The following is a 14,499-nucleotide window of genomic DNA, read 5'->3' on the forward strand; positions in this document are numbered from 1 at the left end:
GCAAACTACAGAGTCAGGCTCTACACCACTCTACTAACGTAACCAAATTAGGAGTAGCAGGGCTGTTCACAATCCAAACTAAACAAAACCAACCGTCATACAGGAAGCCAGATGCAAACAGAGAGTCCACCATGACACACTGACAACTGGAGGAGTCTCCATCCTCCACTTAAATAGTTCCCCAGTTAATGATGGTCCCGGAAGGAAACAGCTGCTCAGTGCCGCCCTCTGAGGTTGGGAGGAGACTCACAACAATTTGAGTCTTTTTTTTTTGTCTGAGGCCGTGACAGTAACAGCACACACCTAAAAAAAGTACACAGCATTTTATTTGCAATCTAATGTTTTGCACCTGTGTTAGTGGGGTTGGGGGCTTTTATATGCCTAATAATCTTAGGCACACAATCTTCCAGTTTGTTCACAATGATTTACACCAATGTAAATTGCCTGAATATTTTATTTTATTGAAATGTGCTATCAATGAAAATCTACCTCATGTGATATATGTATACAGTAGATGCTAGATGTGTGTTTCCTCCTGAAAAATAAGTGTTCTTGCCCCTCTTTAAACACAATCTAATGTGTGGTAAAGGCTGCAGTTTTCTTGTATGCTAGGTGCCAGTTAAACTGGCACCAGAACAATAGTAGGAAACCTGCTGTAAAACAGCACAGTGTAAACTCACCTAGAGTTGTGTATATATACCTTGTGTATATATACCTAGAGTTGTGTGTGTCTGGATTGAGCTATCCAGTATAGCATATATATATAGCTCAGTCACCGGTTCAAATCCCCGTTTGGGCGAATAAACATCCAGTGTGGGTCCTTGGGCAAGACCCTTCAAGCTACTGCCTACCTCATAATGATGAGAGACAATGAACCACATGAGATACCGGCTCAGACGTCGCCCGGTCTAACAAGGTCTAACAAGGTCACTTCCCCAACGTCAGGTGTTGGGGAAGTGGGTTACTGGAACAAGAAAGAAATGGCTAAAATGTGAGAAAAAGGCTCTGTTGGAACGTTACTACTCAAGTAACCGTAGTCAGAGGGGTTACATGCAAAGAATGTGCAGCGAATGGGACAAACCCACATTCAGGGCTCACGGCAAAACAACTAGTAGCTCAGTGTTCCAACATCCACAAACGGCAACTGCTATCACAACTTGAGATTGATGAGGTACAAGACAAATGCTACAGGACGCCAGGTCAGAGGGGAGATTTCACCATCTCTTTTCAACCGAAAATTGGGTACGAAGCCCCAATGAGCACAGACACGCTGAGCACCCAGAAAGATAAGATTGCGAGATTGAACAGGCAACCCCGAAGACAACTACAACGATTAAGTGAAGTACCATCAAAAAGTCTCATGGAAGATGTGAATGCAGCTTTGAGAGCCATCCCACAACTATCACAGAAACCAATGAGCTGATATACGCTTCAGCATCAGTGATCCTAGAGGTGCTTGGCTATAAGAGCAATCATGGGAGCCCACTCGGGAAACGAAAGTTGGAGTTGGCAAAAATCAAGGCAGCTCAGGGGAAGTGAGCCAAATTACAGAGGCCCAGAGAGGTGCAATGAAAAGACCGATGCCCAAGAGGTACAGCCAGATGACCATACCTGAAGCCCTCGAAACTGCCAAGCAAAGGCTACAAGCCTTGGCCAGCCGCCTAAAGAGATACACCAGAGACCACGAAGCCAGACGAATAAACCGGCTGTTCGCAACACAACCTGCAAAAGTGTACTCTCAATGGCAGGGTAATAACAGCAGAGCAGACCCACCAAGACTGGAAACAGTAGTGGAAAGGTATATGGGAAAGGGAGGCGTCACACAACAGTGATGCACAGTGGCTGGTGGACCTGAGGGAAGACCACAGCAACCTCCCTGAACAGAATCCTTCCTGGTTAAATAAAGGTTAAATAAAAAAAAATCCAGTGACTATCACAGTGGCAGACATCCAACAGAGAGTCTCAGGTATGAAAAACTGGACAACACCCGGCCCTGACATGATCCATGCCAACTGGCTAAAGAAGCTCACTGCAATCCATGAGCGCCTGGCAGCACAAATGAACCAGCTGCTAAGGGATGAAATCCGCTTCCACTAGGGTATCACTGGTTTAAATACCCCTGGGGCAGTGGTCACTGCAGGGCGGAGAATTTAGTTCAACCAGTGGTGAAGAGTTCCACCTCTTCAGATCAGGAATCAAACTGTTTGATTTGGATTGATCCTAAATCTGGGATAACTAAGCTTTCCTCTTTTCATCAAGCTCAAAGTTCCATCACACCATAACACAATACACGTGCAACGATCACTCTGACACTCAAATAAGTAGAGAATTCAGAATGGTTAAACAGCAATATTAAATGCATAGAATATTAAGGTCTTATACGTGGTCCCTTAAAACGCTGAAACAAATGTAATGTTATTCTTCATGACTGGTCTTGTCTTAAGTAACATCCAGTAAACACTAAAACATACACGAAAAATAAATGCAAGCTAAATCAAATTATAAATGACCTAATCTGGACATTACTAATTAAACAATTGTAACACTTAAAAATGTAATACAATAATGAGGATACCTAATTGTAACTGGTGGAAATAGTCTATGTGTATGTTTAAAAGATGTAAAGAAGGTGAGTCTCTCTATTTCAACTTTGTCCATACACACAAAGGAAAGCATGGTGATAAGTTGAAGTCCCTTTGTAACTTTAGGAATTTCCTGGCAAATCTGTAGATCAGGCATTAAACATCTAACAGAAACCAATCTAATATCAAATGAAAACATTTTGTCCACAGAATGGCATCTGTTTCATGTAAGTTGAAAGTTCTGGTGCATCTGAACCAGAACTTGTGTCCAAATGAAGTCTCTCGTTCCCTTGATGAGCACATTCCACATTTTATGGCTGGTGGTCCCAGTTCTGGGAGAGGCAGCTTCTCAGTGATAATTGTGACAGCCTGTCCTTTTGGCATGATAAGCAGAGGTGGAATCCTGTGAGATTTACAGGTAGACCAACAACGTGGACTCATGGTTCTTTGATATGGACATTTGAGATGTTGGTGCTAATTGGTGCCTGTTGTGATAGAAACCAGTCTCCTGTGGTGGAGAAAGATTCAGGGTCCCTTATCTCTGGGGACTGGAGAGGACGTAGAGGCTCTTCAAAGGAGGGAGTTAGGTTCACATGTAGGTCAGGTTACCTCGGTCCAGACGTGGATTGCTACAAGTAAGGCCCTGCCAGTGATCAGATACCCTGCGGGAATAAAAAGGTGTCCAAAGGAAAAGATACAGACCACAGATGTTAAGACACGAAAGCTCCTCACCATACATGAAGGGGTTCCACCCCAAATCCAGCACCCTGAGACTGTACGCTAGCCGCAAGGAAGTAGTACATCAAGGATAAGGCTCCGACAGATGACGTGCTGAGTGAATGTCTCAGGCAGTGGAGAACAGAGGATGAGATGCTGGAAGAGGGACCATCATGGGAGGACAAGCCCTTGTACGGGATGTACCACCGGAACATAACTGAAGTGGCTGATCTCAACAGAGCCTACTAATGGCTTGAAAGGGCTGGGCTAAAGGACAGCACAGAGGCACTCATCCTGGCTACACAGGAGCAGGCCCTGAGCACCAGAGCCATAGAAGCCCAGATCTTCCACACCAGACAAGACCCAAGGTGTAGACTGTGCAAGAAGGCCCCTGAGAAAATCCAGCACATAACTGCAGGATGTACGATGCTGGCAGGGAAAGCATACATGGAACGCCATAACCAAGTGGCTGGCATAGTATACAGGAACATCAGCGCAGAGTATGGACTGGAAACCCCAAGGTCAAAGTGGGAAACACCTCCCAAGGTGATAGAGAACCAGCGAGCCAAGATCCTGTGGGACTTCCAGATACAGACAGACATAAAGGTAATGGCAAACCAACCAGACATTGTGGTGGTGGACAAAGAAGAGAGGAAAGCCGTAGTGGTGGATGTGGCAATACCAAGCGATGGCAACATCAGGAAAAAGGAACATGAGAAACTAGAGAAATACCAAGGGCTCAGAGAAGAACTGGAGAAGGCTTGGAAGGTGAAGGCCACAGTGGTGCCTGTGGTGATTGGAGCACTAGGGGCAGTGACCCCCAAATTGGAGGAGTGGCTACAACAGATCCCTGGAAAAACATCCGACATCTTAGTCCAGAAAATTGCAATCCTAGGAACAGCAAGGATACTGTGCAGAACCTATATATATATATACGGTGAAACCGTTATAAGATAAAAAGATGACAATGATTGAACAGTTGACCAAGCTGCATTATTGACAATCATGAAAAAACTGAGTAGCTTCTTAATTTGAAAGAATTTGAGGAAGCATTTGTAGTTAATTGCTTAACTGTGTAATAGTTTAAAAAGTAGTCATAATTAACCAGTCAGAACCAAACATCTTTCCATTTAAGGTAATAAATTACGTTGTGCTTTTATTTTGAAAAGATTTAGCTGTCGTTTATGAGTGAGTAAACTATTAAATGGCAGGTAATTACTTATAATTCCATCCATCCATTTTCTTAACCGCTTACTCCCTAGTGCGGGGTCACGGGGGTGCTGGAGCCTATCCCAGCTGGCTACGGGCGAGAGGCAGGGTACACCCTGGACGGGTCGCCAGTCCATCGCAGGGCAACACATAGACAGACAACCATTCACTCACACACTCACACCTACGGGCAATGGAGAGAGGCCAATCAACCTAATGCACGTCTTTGGACTGTGGGAGGAAGCCGGAGAACCCGGAGAGAACCCACGCAAACACGGGGAGAACGTGCAAACTCCACACAGAAAGGCACGAGGTCCGCCTCCGGGAATCGAACCCAGAACCTTCTTGCTGTGAGGCGACAGTGCTACCCACCGCACCACCGTGCCGCCTACTTATAATTTATTATTTAAAATCAAAAAAAGCCCTATTAATGCAAAAGATTTACATTAAGCCCTTTCAGAATTAAAGCACCATAATAAGTGTGTGTGTGTGGTTAATTGCTGAACTGCAAAACAGTCTCATTACCAATCTGTAATTATTCAGTCACAACCAAAAAGGTTCCTTTGAATCAAATCAAAATGTGAGGGGGGTAATAACGTAACGTAACTCATAATTAACCATTCAAAGGCAAAAACAGTGCAGTAAAAGCTAATAAATTGTATTGGTGCTTTTATTTTGAAAGGTTTGTAGGGGAAGCATGTGTGGGTAATTACTAAACTTATACTCTATCTTTAAATAGTCATAATTACCCAGCCAAAAGCAGAAATATTGCTATTAAAGCTAAATATTTGGATTGATGCTTTTATTTTGAAAGGATATAAGGGAAGTGTGTGCTTAACTCCTACACAATCCAGTAGTGTAGTTGATAAATCAGTAATAAGCATGGAACTGCTGTGTAGACTGAGCATCAGGAGATTGACCTGTCAATAAAATCTGCAGCTGTGCTGTCACCATGGAGACAAAAGGCGAGAAAATCAGGCTCACTCTGCTCTGTGAAAGCAGAGTGCACCGATCCAGATTTAGATGTGGGCGGAGCAGATTGATAAATAGGCTTATTCCAGCAAAACCATAATAGTTATTAAATAATATATTTTATTTAATGAATCACAAGGCTTCCTTCTACAACTGGAATTTTATGTTTGAGAACGAAAGCTTGTCACTACAATCGCAATTTCATAATATGTCTCCTCCTGTTTTTTTCCCCAGGCGTCTGCCGAAAATTATCATTATTTAGGATCTCTCTGCGCTTTGAGGTGGATAGTGACTAAAGTATATGTCCGAGGGTATAGGCAGACACATCATTAGAAAGAAGACAGGGATGAGTACAATTTAGTGAAAAAATTACATTGATAGAGTGAAAAGTGTGGCTGTAGTGACGAGTTAAAAGCAGACAAACAGCTTTCCTAAAAAAGCAAGCCCTTGCACTCTAGCTGTGACATCACGCACTCTAGCTCACACAATACACATTAAAGATCCATGCACATGCTTTTTTCATGCTCCACATTGCTAAAGTATTGGACCTTGATGTCTCAGTAAGGTGTCTGTAACTTTTCATGCCAAAAAGCGCTGTAGATCGCCCACACGACCCGTCTGAAAATGTGTGTTTTAAGCTCTCGTCCACAACGCTCTATTTTCGGAGTGTGTCGGAAGCTAAACTGATCGCCACACCCCTTTGAGGAAGCGCATAGCTGTGATTCGCCGCTGGGATCAAAAGTCACGGTCACAGAATCCACCATAACAGCGAAACTGGCTACCTCTTCCTCATAGTGGAGTTCAACCATACGTTTGATCCAAAATCTGACTCTGAAGTCGAATGGGAAGCTGTTGAAGTGGTTACACTTCAACTGGCGCAAGGTACGTCTAACTGGCAGATTCACATTTAATTTAATTTGATTTATATAATACGCAACTTGATTAGCTGCTAACGCTAATACTAATGGTTGCAAATTAGCAGCCTGAATTAATACAACAGAATATTCATAACACGACTACAGCTTGTTCAGGAGCATAGCTTGATAAACTAATATAAACTAATTTTTACATGTTTTTTTATTTCTCGTTCTGCTCCTGTGTGAAAATAATTTTTCTATAATGGGATCTTCAGCTGCAGCTTATATTTTGCCGTATTTGTCTGTAATTAAGTGCCAACAGTGAATGCCTACAGAGGGATGGTGTGACAGCAACTATTGCTTTCAAGATATTGCATGTGTTTATTATTTTTATTAATAAAAAAAAATCTCAATAAAGCTTACCTCAAGACGCCTGAACCAGTTGCCAAACCTACTGTCATGTATGGTTGATGATCCAGGACTGGAGCCAATATGATTGAATGTGTATTAATTACAGAACACATTTAATATACAGTATATCAGACAATAACACATGCATGGAATAAATCAGTATCTCAGAAATTCATAAAAAACTTTAGAGCATTTTACTATTTACAGATTAATCATAATGTACCTGGGAACTCTGGTTTACAAACATAGTTTTGTTTCTAAATATATATTGACCTAATATTTTTTAATTGCTTTTAGTAAGGTGTATGATATATCAAGTGCTAATATATAACTAATAGAAATGTAGTTATTGTTTTTTTTCAGTACTATGTCTGTGTGTATCTCAAGTCGTTGCAGGTATTTAGCCTAGAAGTCTTGTCAGCTGGTGCTGGGGACTTCTAGGGCGAAGAGTCCAAGTCATCCCACCTTCCCTGGTCTGGATCAGGGCAGTGTTTGTTGTTAGACTTAGACCACCTGTGAAATACCTAAATTATTGTTTTTTTGGCAATACCTCAATAAAAGCTGAAATATTATAAAACATTTGTCTGTTTTCCCTCATTAGGTATATACATACAAAAATAGTTCAGTGAAACAGCAATAGTCAAAGCCAACTTTATTTTTAACCAATGCACCAGCACTATAATGCTGGATAAGTTACCGTCACAGTTCAATTTGCAGACCACAAAATGAACGGGTAGGATTCATAGTTATGTTGAAAGCATAGTTTCTGGAGTGGAACAGGTACAGTCATGGGCAGTTGGCTGGGGGGATGTGAGGATCTTTTTTGTCTTCACGTGTTAAAAGACATCGGAAGCACTGCAGCTGCTGTACAGATGGAGGATGCAGCTGTTTTCCTTGACACCACTCTAGAAGGTCTAAAGAATAGAATAGCAGATTAATGAAATTACCAGTATTTCCTATGTATCTCACAACCTTTACAGATCTAAACAATAAATAGAGGTACAGTAGTTAGATCAGTTTTAATGGTGTGTGGAGCAAACACATTTTCAACTTATTTTATAGTACTGGTTTGTTAAATCTTAGCATGACATTAATGACCTCCTTTCTGTCAGGTTGCTCAAATTCTGCTCAGAGGGCCGGTGGGACAGAGATGTTTACAAGGTCCTCCATAGAACAACCTGAGTCCAGCAAGACTTTATTGAAGATGGTCTCCATCACATTTTCCACATAATCTGCACCATAACACTAGAGTTACAAATTACCCGTCAACAGACTAAAATATCAAAATAAGTTGACCAACTGCATACAGAGTAAATACATAGGCAATAATATAGATCAGATTATGAATACCACAACTACTGAAATGTGAAATGCAAAATAATCTCAAACAAAACTGCATATTGGCCAAAAAAGGATTATACGGCTGTTAAATGTACATACCTTTGCTCCTGAGGTGAGCACTCTTCTACAAGGTAGCCGCGTGTCAGTTTGAGAAGCAACCTCCTCGCGTTTCGGTACCTGGCATGCGTCAGCCTGTATAAAAAAAAAAGTCACGTTTACAGCTCAAGTAGCTGACTAGATAAGCAAAAACACACATGTTAGACTTAGATAGAACTTGCAATAACCCAAATCCACGGGTCTACTCGGGCTACAGCATACACACGACAGGCTCGGTGGTAATTAGAAACACAGTTGACTCTCACAACTTACTAGCGCTAGCCGCTAACACTAACCGCTAACGCGCTAGCAGCTATAATGTGAGCTGAGTAAATGACCTCAGTACCATATATCACACAATTCGAACCGGACAAATGCTGGAGAGGCTTGGACTCATCCAAATTGCGTGTCAGCACCTTGCAACACTGTCTCTCTCTGTCGCTGTAGCTATTAGATTCAACCGTTCTAGCAATTAAACTTCTGGAGTACATACATCAAATAAGTATCAAGCATGTACTTCCGTTTGGGGAAGCAGCCAACTTCTTCTTTTGTCTTTTAAATGGCGGGTGGCAACCAACTGAAAGGTGCATTAGCGCCACTTCCTATGGTAGACTGCGCATTGAGTGACTTCTTCTTTTGTCTGTGACTGGAGTGACTGAAACGAAATGTTTCAGATACATTTAGGGGTCCATGTTTGTCCGGGGGGGGGGGTTGGGGGTTGAAGCTGGTTCTGTGATTGGTCAGCGCGAATGCAGACATATCCAGGCCACCAATTTTGAAACGATGGTTTGTTAGGGAAATTGTTAGTTCCCTTTGTAAATCTTAAATAAAGCAGACACAATCAGTTGAGACCTTCTTCAGGATTTTACTTGCAAGGAGTGAGCAGTTTACAGCAAAGGCAACTTCCTCTCACTGAAGAGAAGACAGGGATTCAGCTCATAATATGTATTGCATTCTGGGAGGTGCATCGTCACACAGTACGTAGGAAATATTCTCTGCACAAAGCAAGCATTGGGCTCATCAGATAAGGATGCTACACACTGGTACTCCCTATTTCTTGCAGAGCAGAAGGGAGAAAACTTCAAGGCTATAGCACAGCTAACAAGGCTTCAGCAAAATATGTTTCAATGATTAAATGCAGTATTTTTCCAACATTTCCCTCCTGTTTAACATTGAAACATTCATTAAACAATAATGCATACATCAGAACAGCACAACGTCTTTTGATTTTGAGTGCAGTCATCATAAAACATGGAATAAATGTTAGAACATCTGAGGTAGGGTCAAAAGCACAGAAGCACAATATTTACAGCTTAGCGTCCATTTCCGTCGACATCGTGGAGGTTCACTTTACAGTTATCAAGCTTTAAAGGTGTATAGTGTATTTGTTGAGAGTGCATGACTGCGCACACCCTGAGAAGGCCTTGATTCACCAGCCTGATGATCATGGCCCTCAAACAGGGAATTCGGTCCAAAAATCTTCATCATAATGTCAGTCCATGTGCCAGACCTAAACCAACCAGGATTTGTCCTTCATTACGTCAGCCGCCTGCACATTCGATATGTGCTGTAGGTCACGGAGTGCCTGTTGAGTCATTCAGTAATTTATGGTTTCAGCTCTTAGCATGTTTGTTCCTACCGCTAACCTTGGAAATAGGGATAGTGCCACTTTCTGGCCTGTAGTCCAGAGCTTTTTGTCTATGGGAACGTCTGATCCCCAGATCCGATCACTTTCCTTGAGGTCAATCTCTCGCTTCCGTAGCCATCCCTTGGAAGTCGGCTGCTGTGGTGTCATCACGTAGGAGTCATCTGAAACATAAACAGGGGCACAGCAACCTCCACCCAATTGGGTGGAAGATGCCCATAGATTGTGTGCCTACAAACATAGTTGATATCAGACTGTGGGAGGGTCCCCATGAAATCAGGACCATCATAATAAGTGACACACTGAACCAGTAAAGTTAAGAGTGCTCTGTCTTCATTTAACAATACCACAAATTAGTGTGATACTGGTCAGGAGGTCTCTCCTCATCCTCGATGAGGTCAGGGAGTGGCCTAGCATCAATCAACAGTACAAGGGCAGTTAGTACAACTCCCGTGGCTGGACAGTGTCCCCTCATAGTATCTCCTTATGAGAATGTCCCCCTAAGTGAGAGAAGGTACCGCTGGTTTCTTCGCTGCCGTTGAGACGACCAGTGCTCTAAATGCTGCTGACCCCCTTTGTAGGCAGACTTTTCCCCTCCCTCGGTTGGGTTTTTTCTCACGGACAATACTACTCGGTTGCCTGTACCTGTTGTCTTTTTGCAGTGTGTGTTGTGTATCCACCGGGAGATGCCTTCGACTTTGCAGGCTGTAGGTGTTGTCAGCGTCACTCTATGTGGGCCTCCCATCGAGGTGAGGTCCAGTTCTTGCGCTTTATGACTCTGGTGAACACCCAGTCACCAACCTGAAGTGGTCCCTCCTGTGGGCAAGGCACATCTTGAAAAGCATTTTCAGAAAAACATTTCTTATGATGTTTTAACACCTTTGACATATGGAAGGAATTGGAAGGGTTGTATAAATTTAAATATTGTACTGATTTGCACAAATGTTGCACAGAGGAAATTATTACATAAATCACTGATGCAGTAGGTGAGTTAATGTAGCAATAGGAAGTTAACAGTTCTCGTTATATAGTCTGATAGCAGCAGGTAGGAAAAATCTGTGTGGTCCGTTTTCACTACAAATTCGATCTAGTATCCCAAATCGTATTATATCATACTAGAGTTTTGCTACAGCTAGTGGATCTATCCATTTGGAAAAAAAGGTTAATAATTGTCAAACACTACTTTTTACATTGACAGCTAGTTAATTCACAAAAATCCAATATGCAAATAATGAAATGGATATTCTGCTATAGGGAATGTTCTTCTTGTTTGTCGAATAATTCCTTTAGGGGTTATATTTAGAGCAAGTGATGCATTGGGAACAACATTTTTTTAGAATAATTTGTAAATGCATAAGCTGTATAGTAGTTTGTTTTTTATCCATACCATCCCCGCAGTTGAGACATGGCAAGGCCCACGTCTCAATATTGCTGCTCCTTTATAGAGGGATGTTGGTAGGACAGGTTCCCCTTGTCAAACATAGTAATAACTTTTCAGCAGTTTGTCCTTTGAGTCCATTTATTTATTTATTTATTTTCACTTTTGAGAGTGCAGTGCATCAAATGGCTATTTTTGCAGATAGTTGTACTGCTTTTAACAAATTTTTCATTAAATCACCTTCATTATAGTCTTTCCCGTTGATGTCATCATGCCTCTATTTTCCCACTGGTAAATATATGAATAGTTCATTGTGCGTATCTGCTATCAGTATAGATGGTAACTATCTGACCTAAGTCGGCATGTCTCAGTCAGTGCAATTATTTTTGCTGCTTGTGCTCTGTAGTGTGGGGGTAGCGGTTCTGCTTTCAAGGTCTCACTATCAGTCAGAACCACACAGCCACTCTGCGTTTTTCTAGTTTCAGACTTTTTTTGCTTAATCCATCCGAAGAGAGAAATACAGAACCAGGTATTGGGTTGTCCTGTAAATCTGGTCTAGGTTCTCTACTTTTAAAAACTCTATTTTGGTCAATTTTTGTCCACTTTGTTCTAAATATTTAAGTTCTTTCTTCAACAGTTGCAGTTTGTTTTTACTGACCTTGTGACTGTTCTCTGGCCGAAATGAAAGAAGTCCTACAGTATCTTTCCTGCATTCTTCTTTAGTCTGTGACGCTACCAGAACATCATCTGCGTACAGTAATATCTGACTACTGTGTGGGGGTGTAAATTTAGCAAGATTTGCTGGCATACACTGAGAACCTAGTCGGGCTTTTACAATAACCTTATTGTAGCCTGGTGTACGTGCATTGCTGACCTTTGTAAGTAAGCGCAAACCAAAATTGTGAACCTGGGTGAAATGGGATGCTACAAAAGGCATTATTAATATCTGTAACTGAGAAGATCTGCTTATCTGGGTGTAAACTATTCAACAGAATGTAGGGATCAGGTACCACAACTGCTCTTCGTTGTACAGCTTTATTTGTAGCTTGAAGGTCTTGTACCATCCTCCAGCCAGTGGAAGTAGGAGCTTTCTTTACTGGGAATATGGGAGTATCGCAAGGAGAGTCATCACACTTAGTCATCAATCTTAGTTCTTAACAGGGAGTCTATGACGAGTGCTATTTCTTGTTCCGGCCTCTCGCCCATCACTTTGCTCCAGCAGAATCATTCTGTGGACAGTCAGCTGGTCTGTGGCCTCAGCCGTGCAGTATGGGCTGCGTCTCTCTGCCAAACCTAAAGCACACTGTTGCTCATTGTTCATTTCCTCTAAGGTGGGCTGTGGGCACAGTCTGGGTTTTCCAGTTCAGAGCTATTCTCTTTCACACCGTCATTGAGCTGTATTCATACTTTTATTTTGGATTCCAATCATAAACTCTGTTAACAACCTCATGTGCAGGTTTTCCTTTTTGCCAAATATGGTTAGGGTAATTTGTGGGTAATCATGCAGTCTTACACATAAGTCAGTGCCAATAGCATCCTTCACTGTCTACAGCAAACATTGTTGCTTTTGCTTCATTTCATTGATTTGTATTCAATATCTGAACATAGACTGTTAGTTTCATACATCACAAAGTATTTTAACAATAAGGAATTATAACAGAATGTTAATATTCGTGCACCACTTCCACAACGTTCCATCTAATTAATCAATGAGCTTGTTCTTTCCTATGTTTTAATTGACGCATGCCTTTATATTTATATTTAAGCACATCAATTATATTATTATTGTTCTATTATAGGTTATTTTTTATATTAATATGAAACAATTTTTAAATTATATCTATTATATATTTTTCCATCCCATTAATATTTATGTCTTCACCTAATTTATTCCATAGTTTTACACCACTTTAGTGTTTATTTTGAATTCAAAATCTTGTTGTGCATATAGCATGAGTTTTTAACTGGTCCTTTTATTATATTCCCCATCTCGTTCTTTTAACTGTTTCAGTTATCCCAGTTACTTCATCCATCAAATTTTTTACACAATTCTACTTTTTTAAATTTCCATCAAATCCAAATTTCTTTTTCCACTGTGGTAAGTTTTATATATATTATTATAGTCGACTAAGAATGTCTTTTAGACATGTATTTGGAATCACCTTCAAGGTTTTCACGCTTAGTGTTCTTTAATTTGCTTCACTACGAGGATTGAGATCAACGATCAGTCACAGTGTTCACAGAGATCATCGACTGTGCCAAGCTTCTACAGGAACTAGTTTCCTGCGGACACAGCTGTCTCAGTAAACCAACCTCTCAATTTTGATCTCAATCAGACACACAACACAAAAGGTCTCTGAGACTTCCTCTAAGAAGTTAAAATTCACTTAGAGACTGACAAACAATAACACTTATTTATAGTCTGATTTACTCCAGCTGATCAGAGTTTACGTTGACACCGTCAGGTTTCCACTCTGCCGCTGCTTCAATCAGACAAACTATCATTAATCTATTTTACGAGGACCCTGTCCTCTTTTACCTCGTGACCTCGTCACGGAACTTTTCTGAAGACCCAGTCTTCTTTTACCTCGTGAGCCACTCACGGAATTCTTATGAGGACCCGGTCCTCTTTTACCTCGTGACCTCGTCCCGGAACTTTTCTGAAGACCCAGTCTTCTTTTACCTCGTGAGCCACTCACGGAATTTAAGATACCTTAGGATTTACTCTTTTCATACTCGCCTGATCTGTGTCCTGGCCCTGGTTCAAGATCCCGTCACCTCGCCTCGTCGGACCACCAGCCGACGTCTGACCTGGGCAGGAATTCACCTCCCAGGATTTTCTGCAGGTTCCAAACCTGGCTGTGCACAGACTTCAGTCGCCGACTCGATGTCCCGGCAAAGCGAGGATCTTGGTATCCCGGACGAGCCCCCAATTATGTTAGGGAAATTGTTAGTTCCCTTTGTAAATCTTAAATAAAGCAGACACAATCAGTTGAGACCTTCTTCAGGATTTTACTTGCAAGGAGTGAGCAGTTTACAGCAAAGGCAACTTCCTCTCACTGAAGAGAAGACAGGGATTCAGCTCATAATATGTATTGCATTCTGGGAGGTGCATCGTCACACAGTACGTAGGAAATATTCTCTGCACAAAGCAAGCATTGGGCTCATCAGATAAGGATGCTACACACTGGTACTCCCTATTTCTTGCAGAGCAGAAGGGAGAAAACTTCAAGGCTATAGCACAGCTAACAAGGCTTCAGCAAAATATGTTTCAATGATTAAATGCAGTAT

General features: G+C 41.6%; 1 long non-coding RNA gene across 1 annotated transcript; it reads right to left on the bottom strand.

The window, feature by feature from the left end:
* Nucleotides 1-7,383: 7,383 nt before the first annotated feature.
* On the bottom strand, nucleotides 7,384-9,972 carry LOC129604972 (uncharacterized). Its single transcript, XR_008696384.1, has 3 exons — nucleotides 9,832-9,972; nucleotides 8,189-8,281; nucleotides 7,384-7,662 (listed from the first exon to the last, which is right to left on the bottom strand). It is a non-coding gene; the product is annotated as an uncharacterized LOC129604972 (long non-coding RNA).
* Nucleotides 9,973-14,499: the final 4,527 nt, after the last annotated feature.

This window comes from Betta splendens, chromosome 13 (assembly GCF_900634795.4).
Source record: "Betta splendens chromosome 13, fBetSpl5.4, whole genome shotgun sequence".
Classification (NCBI taxonomy): domain Eukaryota; kingdom Metazoa; phylum Chordata; class Actinopteri; order Anabantiformes; family Osphronemidae; genus Betta; species Betta splendens.